Genomic DNA, 14,011 nt, shown 5'->3' with positions numbered 1-14,011 from the left:
TGTAATGACGTAGAAACCATCCTTGCCTCCACCCTATCTACCATAAAGATCAACAACAAAGGTTGTGGAGAATATAGTTTGTCAGATGCATTTGTTGTCGGAGCAATCCCACTTGATCCACATACCCATGGATGACCGACATATCACAAAGCTAAGGAGATTCCATCTCCTCGATACAAACAGTTTGGCCCAACAACCTTTGTATCCTCAAAAACCCCTCTTCATGAGGAGCTCACTCCAGATATCAACAATTGGTTACATAAGGATGCACCTCCAAGAAATCAAGCACGCCTTGATCACTTCAACCAGAAGTATCCCCAAGAACATAAGCTCATCACTGACAAATGGAACTATAAAGGTGGTGGACTAGGACCAGAAGAAAGGGGCATGCAATGTCCCATTGAAGCACATAATTGGGAAACGAAGTCAAGTCTTGGCTTTGGCATACCCACAACTGGGGGCACCAACGAGAATGGTCATGCTTTTTCGAACATCCACCGGGACCTTGTCAAAATCGAAGACATTCCTGAGGAAGTTGAAAAGAGAGCCTACGATGATATTCCAGACGAAATCTTCCTAGGAGACTCTGTTCTCCAAGAACTATCCATCCATCTCATTGACCTACCACTCGCTCATCCACAACTCATAGATTGGGACCAACCAAGCGTCATACACATTGATGAGTTTGCATCAAAGGAAGTGCTTCTAAGATTCATGGGAGCCGAAACACCTCACAAGCAGACAAAGCCAGATTCTGCCTATATCTATAAGCTAGATCCCAAGGGGTATTTTGGAGAAAATCCCCAACCTAGTTTTGATACACCCAAAACTAGAACTAAGGTGAATCCGGGACTAGCTAAGGTAGCAAAGAGAACCCCTCAGCAAGAAAATCCAAAGTCACAAGCAGAACATGAGGATTTAGTATTGCCTCCTCAAGATAATCGACCAAAGGTGTCATCTATTCTAATAGAGGATACTAGAGAAGTCAACATCGGTTCTTCAGAGATCCCCAAACTTGTTCATATTGCTGCATCCCTATCACAAGACCAAGTTGATCTCCTCTTTGAGGTCTTAAGAGAGAACATTGGCTGATTTGCATGGTCATATCAAGACATGCCAGGGTTGGATCCAAAGCTTGTAGTTCACCATCTTGCAGTCGATCCAAAGATCAAGCCTGTCAGACAAAAGCTTAGAAAAATGCACCCCAAGGTGGCATTACTGGTCAAAGCTGAATTAGAAAGAATGTTAGCTGCTAAGGTTATCTGACCTATCGACTACTCAGAGTGGATCTCCAACATGGTCCCTGTCACTAAGCCTTCTGGTGACATCAGAATCTGCACTAATTTTAGAGATCTAAACAAAGGTTGTCCAAAGGATGATTTTCCCTTGCCCAACATAGATATGATTGTAGATCTTACAGCTGGACATGAAATTCTGTCCCTTATGGATGGATTTTTTGGGTATAATCAGATCAAGATTGCAGAAGAGGATCAACATAAGACAGCATTCACTACCCCCTAGGGAACCTTTTGCTACACCATGATGCCTTTTGTCCTAAAGAATGCTAGGGCTACCTATCAAAGAGCAATGACAGCCATTTTCCATGATCTTATCCATAGCATTTTGGAAGATTATGTGGACAATATCCTAGTCAAATCTCACACCTTCATGGATCATCTCGCTGACCTGGAGAAAGTTTTTGATAAGTTAGCCCAATATCATCTCATGTTGAATCCCAAGAAGTGTGTCTTTGGGGTCACATCTAGCAAGCTTCTAGGCTTCATAGTCTCTAAATGAGGTATAGAGATTGACCCCAAGAAGGTCAAGGCTATCTTAGACATGCCTCCTCCCCAGACACTACGACAGCTTCGCTCTCTTCAATGAAAGCTCCAATCCATTCGGCGCTTCATCTCCCAGCTTGCAGATAAGTGTACACCATTTTCACATTTACTAAAGAAGGATGAGAACTTCAAGTGGGATCCTTTATGTCAGTGCAGCTTCGATCAGCTCAAGCAGTATCTCACCAATCCCCCTATCTTGGTTCCACCAGTTCCTGGTCGTCCCTTGATCTTATACATATCAGCAACACCTACTGCTCTAGGGGCACTTCTAGCACAGCTTGATGACTACGACAGAGAAAGAGCCATCTACTATATCAGTAGAACCCTAGTTGGTTATGAACTCAATTATACTCCTATGGAAAAAGCTTGTTTGGCAATTGTTTTCTCAACTCAAAAGCTTCACCACTACATGCTAAGTCATACCATCCAACTAGTCTCCAAAATTGATCCTCTCAAGTATATGCTCTCTAGAACAACACTCACAGGATGGCTAGCAAAATGGGTTATGCTACTAAGTGAGTTTGACATCCAGTATGTGGACAGAAAGGCAATCAAAGGGCAAGCTATAGCAGATCACCTAGCTGATGCACCTCTAATAGATGCATGTCCTTTGATCATAGAATTTCCAAATGAGCATATCTATCTAATTGAAGAACAGCCTCCATGGAAACTTTATTTTGATGGCTCATACACCTCTCATGGATCAGGGGTAGTAATATTGTTGGTTACACCTCAAGGAGATTACATTCCAAAAGCCTTCAAGCTACAATTCCCTAGCACCAACAATATAGCAGAATATGAAGCTCTTGTAGCAGGATTAAAGATAGCTGCAGAATGGAATATCACTGAGTTACAAGTCTTTGGTGATTCTCAACTCATCATCAAGCAAGTCCTAAATGAATATCGAACCAAAGATGAAAAGCTATTACCCTCCAAAGAGCTAGTTGGTCAACTGACCCAACATTTTACAAAGCTTCAATTTACACAAGTGCCACGAATGTAGAATAAGGCAGCAGATGCCATGGCCACTATCGGCTCGCTCTTAGAAATTCCCCAAGAAGCTACGCAATATGAGTTTTTAGTTGAGCAACTCCTCACACCTACCTATGCGAATGAGGATTCAAATTGTGTTTGTATCTTGGTTGGTCCCCAATCCCCTTGGTACCATGAAATTCACGCTTACCTTAACGATGGTATCATATCCCCTCACCTCACACATACCCAATGCCAGAACCTCATCCAAAAATTATCCCGCTATGTTATCAGAGCCAATACCCTATATCGTCGAGGTTATCACGATACTCTCTCTCGATGTTTAGATGAAAATGAGGCTGTAATGGCGTTAAAAGAAGTACACTCCAGACTTTGCGATGCCCACACGAGTGGTATTGTCCTAGCATGACAAATCCTTAGAGTAGGCTACTATTGGCCTACCATTGAAGAAGACTCCTATGACTTTGTCAGAAAGTGTCTCCCATGTCAGCAACATGCAAATCTTGTGCACGCTCCAGCACAAGATCTACAACCTATTGCACCACCTTGGTCTTTCGCTTGTTGGGGCGTTGATCTAGTTGGAACTATCACACCCCTCTCATCTGATGGACATAAATGGATAATAACAGCTACAGACTATTTCACTAAGTGGGTGGAAGCAGTCCCCCTAGTCTCAGCTATAGGAGTTCAGGTCTCCAAGTTCATCTTGTACCACATTGTTTGTCGCTTTGGCATCCCATCCACCATCTTCACTGACCACGGAGGTAGCTTTGAAAATCTCAACATGGAAGAATTATGCACTTCCCTCCGCATCCATCACCACTTTTCTAGCCCATATTTCCCACAAGGTAATGGCCAGGCATAGGCAACTAACAAAAGCCTCCTCAAAATCTTAAAGAAAAAAAGTTGTCAATGATTCCGATCGTGATTGGCACCTACAAATAAATCCGGCTCTATGGGCCTATCAAACTTCCTTCCGTACATCCACAGGCACAACTCCATACTCCCTAGTCTATGGTGCCGAAGCGGTATTACCTATAGAAGTTGAACTTCTCTCACTATGCATATCTTTGTGAGGGAAAATATCAGATGAAGAATGTAGAGTAGCTTGACTCACCCAGCTAGATCTCTTAGACGAGAAGCGACAACAAGTCTATGACCATCTCACAGTCTACCAAACTTGTCTCAAAAGGAATTTCAACAAGAAGGTGCTCCCATGACATTTTCAGCCAGGTGACATGGTCCTCAAAGAAAACATGAAAGTCCAAGCAGATCGAGAAAAGAAAGGAAAGTTTGAACCTACATGGCTTGGTCCCTATGTGGTTACCGCCTCCTTTGGCTCTAGAGCCTATCAATTATCTACACTGGAAGGAGAACTCTTGAATGATCCTACTAACATCATTCATCTCAAGAAGTTCTATGCTTGAAGATCCTTGGTATACCCAGCTTTTGAAAAATAAAAATAAAAAATAATAGTAAAGAGAAATAAGCATCCAATGGTGAAAACTTGGCAATTCAGGTGCCTTGGATAGGTACCTTGGTGAAAACCTGGTAATTCAGGCACCTTGTGTACTAAAGAATAATCCATTATCTATCACTATCCTATCCCTCCTCCATTCACCTACCATCCCATAAAACACTTGCTTGTTCCCTTGGTGTTCCAACCAAATACCCAAAATCTGATGGAGCTTGTAAATACCTCCTGTATAGCTTGTAAAATCTTGTACCTCAACTTGTACAAACTTGTACCAAAGCTTGTATTATACCTTGTAAATCTTGTACCATACCTTGTATGTCCAAATCTTGTACCATATTCTAGCTTGTAAATAATCTTGTATCCTAGCTTGTATCCTATCACGTGCACACACAAAAGCCCATCTTCACCTAAGCTTTTCACAAACCATCTACCTATCCATCTATCAACTATTGCAAACATCCCACCCTTCATAAACATTTCCATCTCACAAAACCAAAACATGAACACAAACTTGTACATTTGTAACATATCTTGGTCCATCAGCTTGTACATCCTTTTTAGCTTAGTACCATTGTATCTACCCAGCTTTCGTCTCAGTTCATCCTTGATCAACATCTTGCACACATTGCACATCTTGGTTAGCTATTCCAATGCATCTTTTAGCTAGATTTCATGTCACCAAAGTGTTATCCTTCTTAGTTCAGCTTGCCAAACGCATCCCTCATCCAAATCCACTAGCTTAGGTGCTCTCCGATAGGTCCTTGCAGGATATAGCTTTCCTCATGTCTGATCTTGGTCCGTTAGTACCTCGTCCTACCCATCTCGTTGGCAAACGGTTCTCTTTTGGATTTTTGCTTTCTGTTGATTTGGGATCTTCCCTTTTGGGTCTTGAAATATATTTTCCAAGCAATCTAGTCCTATAGCAAATCTAGTGCTCAACTACATGGTGGTACTTCTCTTTGAAGTATCCCCCCGCTCAAAAAGCTTCAATGGATTCCCTTCATCTCCATTATCCCCCGTCCATATCCTACATCTGTCGCTTCTACCCCATCTTATGCATCAGTATCTCTTTGAATCACTCCTCATGCTTAGCTTTAGGGATCCACAATCCTAGTCTTAGGGATCCACCAATCAAATCAATCCACCAAGCCTCATCTTTCGAGATCCACAATCCTAGTCCTAGGGATCTCCGAAACCCATCTTCCGCCAATCTGACTCTTTGAAATCCTATTGCATCAGCTTTATCATTCTATCATCCATCTCCCTACCACAGATTCCTTTTATAGAGCTCCGCTCCTCCATCCTCCCCCCCCCAATCCTGGAAAGTCTTAAGCTTGCTTTACTTTTGTGCCTCTGATTTCCCTTTATCATTCTCTCGTAGTGAGAGTTTGAGCTAATTTAGCCCCTTCTCTTCGCCAACTTGCATCTCAGCTCGTCTCAATTTCTTGTACTTTTCAAGAAGTCGTCGAGCCTCATTTCTCTCCCTGCCGCCTTCTTGAGGGGGCATCATCTAAGTCTAGTCTCTCCTCTTCTTATCTGAGACTGAGGCAACCTCGTTGCTAAAACATCTTTCTCGTGTCGTCTTCATTCGAACTTCTTTGAAATAGTGTTGTCTCAACACTATGTCAAAGAGGGGCAAAATGTAGACACCTAAATTTGATTACACTGCTTTAGTAATCCTATTTAGTTATCTCTAAAGGCATCATTAATTAAATTTTATTTAATTAATCCTTTGCCATCCCTAGTTGATTAATTTAATTAATCATCTATAGCCTAATTGATAAATCAAATAACCTATTATTTATCAATTAAATCCTATTCTTCTATCTAATTCCAAAAATCCTCATTTATTAAATAAATCTATTTGATAAATAAAATCCTCAAATCCAAAAACCCCTAACTTATCCCTAATCCTCCATTTAGCCTAATCCACCCCATCCACCCATACTAACCTAGCTTAGCCACTAACTCACCCACCCTCATTAATGCAATCCACTTGCACATCTCTAACATCCTTAATCTAATCCTAAACCCAAGCTTAATCCACCCCCTAATGTTGTCACATTCCCTAAACAAGTTTAAGACTTTCCTAAACCAAATCAAAGTCTCCCCTCAAAAATCGAAACCACCAAGTCATGAGTGCTCTTACAAAACATAAAAGACTCTTACAAGCCCACTCATGACTCTTACATCCATCTTCCACACTCTTCCCTCTTCCACACTCATTCCTCTTACATCTCTCTTACATACTCAACCCCACTCATCATGCCTTTAACCAACCCTTTACCCTACCCTCTCACACTCATCCTCCTTGTGACAAGTGTCACCTTCCCATTGGTGCTAAACAAGCACAATCCATGTGCTCTCCTTTGAGTGCATCCTAGCCCTCCTTAAGCCTTCATCTCTCCTTGCATCTTAGCCCTCCATCCCTCAAGCCCTTAGCCTATAAATTGGATCCCCTCCCAAGCCATTTCATCAAAAATCTTTGAGCTAAAGTTACCATGCTATTTTGATAACCAAAGCCATCAATCTTACCCTTATAATGCCAAATTGAGAGCTCACAAAGTGACCAATTTGCCATTACCCACCTCCATTGAAGCAGCTTTTGAGCATCTTGAGCATACATCCACATCAAAAGGACACATCTACAGAATCAAGAAAGCATGGAGTGTTTTCTCTTGTGAGGTTTGCACTTTTTGTTTTGCTTTTCTTTGTCTAAACATATATGTGAATTTAGTTTTTGGTTTGTGAATGTTTACTTTATTTGTTAATGTTCTTTGCATACTAAATCTTGTTCTACAATAACATCAATCTTCCACCTTGCAACTTGAATAACTTTCCATACACACAATATTATTACGAGAAACCTTAGCCATGTCATCAGCAACGTGTCTTCTACATATTCTCAACCTTGATTCTCAAAATAACAACTCTGCTAAGACATATAACAAGTTTACCAAAACATGCCTCTGTAAACTCTATCTTAGAATAGACATCACCAAAACCTACATAACTTTTTCCAGACTTATCATTTCTCCATTTGACATTAACTACATATACTAGATACTCAAATGTATCTCTCATAACCTTGGATAGTAATAATACTCAACTAGTCATTTGTGCCAAATTGATCTTTTCGTTGTTCTTCTATCAAATACCACAAAAAACTACTATGTTGACATCAACGAAAAACTCATTCATGAATGTAACATATCATCATAGTAACATATCTACAATACTCCCGCATAGGAATATCATCAGCATTCGTGCTTCAACAATCTCTCAACAGGAAGGTACACCTTACTTATGAGAAGATGAAACTAGAGAAAGAAGGTCCAGTGGAGTCAATTTGATAGAAAGGTGGGGGCAGTAGCTAGGAACAAAGAATAGTTAAGAGGAAGAAGAAAAATTTGGAGGTTGAGAAAAGTAAGGAACATCAGGAGCCTCTAGCAAAGAGATAGAATGCAACCCCATCAAGGGAGAGCATAATTAAGGCTAGGAGCTAAGAGGTTAATACAAGTGGACAAGGGGTCATAGTAGAGGTGAGCTCTGATTCGAAATCAATTGGTTACAACAATAGTACCAGGTACTCTCCTCACTTGAAGAACCAACATGGGGATGATATGACAGTCACTAGTGAAGAAGAGGATAGGAAAACTGATATTGAGGAAGTAAGGCAAGTGCCTGAGATTTTTGGTGATGTTTTGCTAGTCAAACTGAATCCAAATTTGGGGAGATGCACTACACCACTATGGTTAAGGCAAATGCTTATGCCAAGATGCGAAGTGGTGACTGCTCGAATAGTTGAAGATATTCAAGGGTTAGTGGAAAAGGAAGATAGCAAGAAATAGAGGCAAATTGAAAAAATGGTGGCAAAGGTAATCAAGAGTGATGATGAGGGACACTAAAAAGTTCATATTGCTATACCCAAGGTTAGCAAGGCAGTGGATGAGATTGTAACCTAGTAGTATGAGATAGTAAAGCATAACTTGGGAAGAATTACAGATGACATGGAGTGTGAGGAGATCTAGAAAGGCATGGTTTCAATTAGAGAAAGGTTGAGGAAGGCAAATGAGAGGATTCTAAAGTTTGAGGCCAAAAACAAGTATTGGAGAGATTACCAGCCTATCCAATAGTTGTATTAGGCAGCCCTTCTACAAGACAATGGGAGCAACATAGAAGAGATATTGGCTCAACTACATGAAATCAAGGATTGGATCAGTGATATAATTCAAGATGGGAAAAATTTCTTGCCTTGCTTTATCTCAACATTTAGGTCATTGGTGGCTATTAGAGACAAATCTAGAACATTTGAAGGGGAATGGAAGGATTTCCTTCTAGTCAAGGACTTAGTCTTTCCCAGACTATGTGTAGTTATTGGATTATCGAAGAGATATTTGGAGAGAACCAAGTTGGTGGATGAAGGAGGAATGAGTACAATGGAGTCTTACTATGTTTCCTTGACCATTAGATTGAGGATACTTGAAGAGATATGGAATGAGATTGCATAGCACAGCCTAGGAGTTAACATTTCCATTTCAACCATGATGAGCGATGTTGGGGTTGCACTTGATTTTGAAGATATTAGAGAGGAGAACGTCAATGAGATAGAGTTTGGATCGAGGTTGGGTGAGTTGGGGAAGGTTGTCATCAAGAAGAACCATTTGAGAATCTTTTCCTCCTTCATTGCCTTTATTGGATATGTGAGAGAATATGAGAAAGATCATGAGAAGACACTGCAAGTAGCTAGCAACATGATAAACTCAGCTAAGCTTAAGATAAAGCACACACCTTGCCCTCCCATAAAGGAAGTTGATGATAGGCTAGCCAAGTTCATTGCCTTGGCTAAGAAGATGAAAGAAAATGGTAGAATTATATTAGAGGATCATTTAATGTAAGCTCAAGAAGCAAATTCTCCTTCTTCTTGGGTAGGATAGGTGTCTGATTCTAATTAGCTACCATTTTGGTGCCTTCTCATTGGTTGCCACTTTTCCTTTTTTTCATTAGTCCACTGATGAGGTGGCATCTTCTCATTGGTTAATGAGGTGGTAACCCTAATTAGGGTTTTTAGGACTTGATCTAGATCTTTGATTTTACCTCTTAATCTCTACCATCAGTTGTAATGTTGGCCCCTATATAAGGCCATTTTCTCTCATTTGTAAAGGGTTGAAATTTTTTTTTGCTTAAGATAATACCAAAATTGCTTCTCTTATCATTGTTGCGACGTGCATGGTGATTAGGGACACTTGGTATTATTGCATGGTTTCTACTTCCAATAGTTAAAGTTGAATTTCATTAAAATTAAAGTAGATTTTATTTCAAGAGAGTTGTTAAGCAAGACTAAGAATAGATGGCTAGTTGTATGGTGATATTAGTAGATGTTTGATAGGGATCCATAAACTAGGCCACTAGCATCCTAGCAGCTTATTAGGAAGTCTTGTGTGGTAATCTAGTCTCTTTATTTCCTTGAATCATTGCATCTATGGAGGTAGAGCCATTGGTAAGCTTTCATCAGATTTGATCCTCATCCATTTACTAAGCTTTCCATTCATAGGAGTAGAGGTAAAGCAGCAAGTAGTTTAGTAGTTGGAGTTTATACAAGAAGAAAATTAGAAAATTAAAAGCATTGCTAGTGGACATACCCTCCATCATCACCATCAACATTATTTGGTGCTAGTGTACATTGCAAAGCTAGATTACATCATCATCACAAAAAAAGTCCAACATCCTTGAAAGAGAAACATAAACCCACCTACATGATTAACCAACAAAACACACTAATATAACTGAGTTAGTATCCACAGGTGTAAGGAACCTTGGAGTTTTTCTCATGTTCTTCATGAGTATTTACTTTTCAAGAGATGGTTGAGTGTTTGATATTCCATATCAAGTACTCAATTCCTATATGTTATGTAGTGGTACAAAACTGACATCAACACCTCCTTAGCCAATTGTGGAAGGTGATTCCCCCTCATGTCTCCTAGGGCATCTAGAAGGAGAGAAAAAACAAGGCTTTTAGAAATGAAGAGAGAAGTGAGGAGATTGTGATAGGAATTATTTTCAACCTGATTGTGGAAAATATGAAGATTTCTAAATGGAAGAAACTGGTGTTCCAATCCAATATGACTGAACAAAAGATCGTTAAGAACTAGAACATTGAGGAAGGATTCATGGAGATTAACAATTCAAAATAGCTTGCTAGGAAATTGATGAGATGGAGACCCCCTAAGGAGAACTAGGTTAAACTTAATTTTGACGGGGTTGGGAGAAAGGAGGGTTCAACTGGTGGAGGAATGGTTAGAGATAATGAGGGCAAGATGCTTTTGGCCTATGTTGGTAATCTTAAGAAAGTCTTGAATAATGTTGTTGAAGCCATGGCGCTCCTGTGGTGTTTGAAATTGGCAATAAATGTGGGTTGGGAGAATGTGGAGATTGAAGGAGATTCAAAAATGATTATAGAAATTGTTAAAGGTAATATGAAAGAGGGATGGGAAATCAAAGGAGTGATGTAAAAGATAAGGCATTTATTGATCATCTTGAAAAGGTTTAAGCTACAACATGTTTTTTGAGAAGGTAATGGGGTGGCAGATGAGATGGTGGCATTAGGGTTGAGCGTGCATGGCTTACATTGCTAGAGAGAATTTAGAGTGTTACAAATTTGGTAAGACTTTTGGTGAATAAAGAAACTATCTAATGATTATGCATTGTTGGAAAAAAAAATTGGATCTTAGTGACAACTTAGCACTGAGTGGTTTGATGGGACTGGGCCACCATGGATAGATAGCAAGGAAGGATTTAATGGGTACTTTTAATAATAGTAAGTTCACATGGTTCAAAAGAGAAAGTATATCAAAGTAAATATGGGCATTTTTAAATAATTTTCTTGTGCATTTCTTCATACTTAGTGATTAGTAGAAATTCAAATTTTAAAAGGGTTCGGATCGTTGAGAATGATGGAAAGAAAAGGATTTGGAGTAAATGTTGTTGGCATGTGATAGCTAAGCCAAGATGTGACATGGATAGTCATGACAATAAAAGCCTTTATGAACACTTAAGGCAACCCATTTTTTCACATAAGTGTGTCTATTTTATGAATTTTCGTCTCTAGGGAAGAGGTTTGAAAGAAGCTAAAATTTTGGTGAAGATTGTTGATATGGGGGGGATCTTCGTATTGAGCCTTTGAAGATTGAGGATAGCACTCCTTAACCTCTAGTCTAGTATATGCTTAAGGAAAGGGTTTTGGTCCTGCTCATGGAGGCTCTTAATGGCTTTGATGAGAGTTGTTTCCAGTAGTTTGTTAACTCCTGAGAGGATATAAAGGTCACTGTGAATGGTATTACTTTTCAGATATTTGAGGAGATTATCTCACTAGCAATGAGCCTTGGGATGAAAGGGAGAAAGTGGCAGAAGATGACTAGTGTTATTGATGAAGCTAGCTTAAGTCATTTTTTTCAAGAGGGTGAGGAACCCATTAGGCATCGTGGGAGGTTTTTGCAAGAGAAACTTCTTGAACCCTGGAATGAAGTTTTCTTGGTATTGATGAAGTATTTAACTCTGGAAGGGAGGTATGGTGTTTGTTACTACTATCATTTTCCTCTCTTGAATCACTTTTATCATCATGACTATATCTCTATGCCTTTTTTCCTACTTAATGAACTAGTTGATACAGTTTCTAATGTTAAGGAGAAAATGACGAAGGGAGTCAATTATACTATCGTCCATCAGGGATTGATGTTCTATCTCTACTAGTTCCACCTAGCCCTATTACCCCCTAGGATCGTGGAGATTGACATCCCGGCTATTAATGACTCTTGCCCCCACCATATCCCACTTAGAATTACTAGCCCTAGAGCCCCCACCCCCCAACCTTCACCAAGTGGGTCCCTTGAAGAAAGGAAAATCTCCCCCCTCCCCCCCATGGTAAAGTTATGAAAACAAAGAAAAGGATAGAGAAGGAGATGGAGGACTCAGATAATGAGATGAGAAGGGGAAGGATGAGATCTAGAAGAATGGCGAAAACTAATGCTAAAAGGAAGCTGAGAACCACAGCTTTGCAGGAGGAGGATTCAGAGTTGGAGGAGGTGGCCCACCATAAACAAAGAATTAAATAGAAGACTTTGAATTTTGGCTTGGGGGAGGAGGAGGAGGAGGAGTTGGAAGTCTTGGATTCTTTGATGTCTAACTCGGGAGGTGCTACTAAGGAAACCAAAGAGATGACCCATGTCTTAGCTTCAATTACTTTTGGGTGTGTGGACCTCACCCAGGACCAATTCCCTAACACAGTGGAAAGAGCTCCTACTCCCATAATGGTGTCTTCGCCTGTCAAGGTCTCACATAAGGAAGTGTTTACTTCTAATCCCCCAGTTTTGCAAGTAATTTATTGATGCAGGGGCACCTCCCGAAATTCCAAAAGGAACAAAAACGAACTCGGGTAGTTGAAGAATGGTTTGTAACCATTAAAGATGATCTTTAAATAAATCATCTCATAATGTGATTAGTATAGCGAATTGATAAGGGGTGAAAATATAATAGTTTGATAGAGAGTGAGTGAATAGAAGGAAATGCAAATGGCTCTCTGGCAGTAGCCAGAGAGCCATCCATTTTTTAATCTGTAGATAGTTATATGTAGTGAAAATATGTGTTTTTTTTAATGGTGATTCAGTTTTCTTATCGATTCTTGTTAGGTTCCCTATGCTTTTGGTTCGGTACTTTGTGGAAAAACATGGTAGTGTTTAGAATCAGCTTCATATTACCATTATTTTATTGTCATTATTGTGATTACTCTGCATCAGATTGTTATCAAAGCTCAGAAGATTCTAAGCGTGTAGATGGAAGGTGATCTACACTAGGCAGTATTGTGGTTGTTTTGGATTCTTGGTATGAAGTTTGTGGTTGCAGATTGGTGCTGGTTCGCTCAGTTGCAGGGGGTGGATATGAAGGTCTACCAAAGGCCATAGGAGATGGTCTTGTGTGTCACCAATAGACTGGGGAGAGAGGCATGATAGACTCCTAGGTGAGGGACAAAGGTTGTGATGCAGCGTTGAGGAGTGGATTAAGGAATGGGAAGCACCATGGAGGTGACCAACATAACTCCATAGATGGGAGTTGGTTGATAGTGAAAAAGGAATCAGTAGAGGCGTCGATGCAGTGATCCAAGTGACAAGGCCCATATTTGTCTTCCACCTCGTTTCCATGGGACATGGAAACATTTGAAGTCTAGTAATATTATGTAGGGGCACCTCCCAAAATTCCAAAAGGAATAAAAATGGACTCAGGTAGTTGAAGAACAGTTTGTAGCTGTTAAAGATGATCTTTAAATAAATCATCTCATAATGTGATCAGTATAGAGAATCGATAAGGGGTGAAAAGATAATAGTTTGATAGAGAGTGAGTGAATAGAAGGAAATGCAAATGACTCTTTAGCAATAGCCAGAGAGCCATTCATTTTGTAATTTGCAGATGGTTATATGAAGTGAAAATATGTGTTGTTTTTAATGGTGATTTAGTTTTCTTATCAATTCTTGTTAGGTTCCCTATGCTTTTGGTTCGGTACTTTGTGGAAAAACATGGTAGTGTTTAGAATTAATTTCATGTATTACCATTATTTATTGTCATTATGGTGGATGGTAATCTAAGTGGTAGGGAAGAGGTCCCTGAGGAGACTCGCAAGGTGGTTGATAGTGAGCTAAGGGAGAGAGTG

The sequence above is a fragment of the Cupressus sempervirens genome, chromosome 4 (assembly GCF_028749045.1).
Source record: "Cupressus sempervirens isolate cs-2001-9-10 chromosome 4, ASM2874904v1, whole genome shotgun sequence".
NCBI lineage: Eukaryota > Viridiplantae > Streptophyta > Pinopsida > Cupressales > Cupressaceae > Cupressus > Cupressus sempervirens.
Note: the sequence above shows the minus strand (reverse complement) of the source record.